Source organism: Balaenoptera musculus, chromosome 4 (assembly GCF_009873245.2).
Source record: "Balaenoptera musculus isolate JJ_BM4_2016_0621 chromosome 4, mBalMus1.pri.v3, whole genome shotgun sequence".
Classification (NCBI taxonomy): Eukaryota; Metazoa; Chordata; class Mammalia; order Artiodactyla; family Balaenopteridae; genus Balaenoptera; species Balaenoptera musculus.
In genome coordinates this window covers 48,490,969-48,492,398 of record NC_045788.1, presented here as the reverse complement: position 1 = coordinate 48,492,398, position 1,430 = coordinate 48,490,969, and positions in this window count along the sequence as shown.

Genomic DNA, 1,430 nt, shown 5'->3' with positions numbered 1-1,430 from the left:
GGCAATGATTTCTTGGATATAACACTAAAAGTACAGACAACAAAAGAAAAAATAGAAAAGCTGGACTTGATCAAACTTAAAACTTTTGTGTATCAAAAGACATTATTAAGAGTGAAAAGACAACCTAAAGAATGGGAGAAAATATCTGCAAATCATATATCTGATAAGGGATTAATATCTAGAACATATAAAGAAGTCCTACCACTCAACAACAAAAAACAAACAACCCAATTTAAAAATGGGCAAAGAACTTGGATAGACATTTCTCCAGTTGTATACATACACAATGGCATATTATTCAGCCATATAAAGGGATGAAATTGATACATGCTACAACATGGATGTACCTTGAAAACATTATGCTAATTGAAACACAATGCTAAATCAGACACAAAAGGACAAATATTTTGATTCCACTTATATGAGGTACCTAGAATAGGCAAATTCATAGAGATAGGAAGTAGAATAGAGGATACCAAAGGCTGGAGGGAGGGAGGGGGAGTAGGAAGTTATTGTTCAATAGGCACAGAGCTTCTGTTTGGGATAGTGAAAAAGTTCTGGATATAGTGGTGATAATTACACAACATTGTGAATGTACTTAATGCCACTGAATTATACACACACCTTAAATGGTTAACATGGTAAACTTTATATGTACATTTTGCCACACACACAAAAAGTTTGGAGGATACGGTAACCAGACTCTAAGATATCCCCCGATAATCCCTGCCTCCTGGGATTCATTCCCTTGTATAATCTCCTCTGACTGAGTATGGGCTGGACTTAGTGACTGACTTCTAACAAATAGTACAACGCAAAAGTAACAGTATATGACTTAGAGTCCAGGTCATCAAACAAATTGTGGCATCACTCTCTCCTTTGGATCACTCATTTGGGGGAAGCCATCCACCATGCTGTGAAGAGCTCCATGAACAGGTCCATACAGTGAGGAACTGACTGCCTGTCAATAGCCCTGAGTGAGCTGGGAAGCAGATCCAACAGCTGTCAAGCTCTCATAAGACTTCAGCCACAGGTAACATCATTAAAGCACCTTTCTAACAGCTCCTGAGCCATCACATTCAACTAAACTGCTCTTGGATTTCTGACCCTCAGATACTGTGTGAGATACGTTGTTTTAAGCTGCTAGACTTCGGAATAGTTTGTTATGCAGTAATTGATAACTAATACCAGAAGTGGAGGTGAGGAAAAGATGTTAAAGCAAGAGTCCAAGTATCCTGAAAGAGAATAATCACAAAATGCTATGTTCATCACATAAAATATTACATAAAATTTCACATTTTACAATTTAAAAAGTTTCTCAAGTTAGTTATTTGCTGTGTAATGAATAGACTTTAAAGAACAAAAGGAGAAAATGTCAATCTTAAGAAACAAGAACACTGAACTCACACAGGATACCAAGAAAGCTTGAA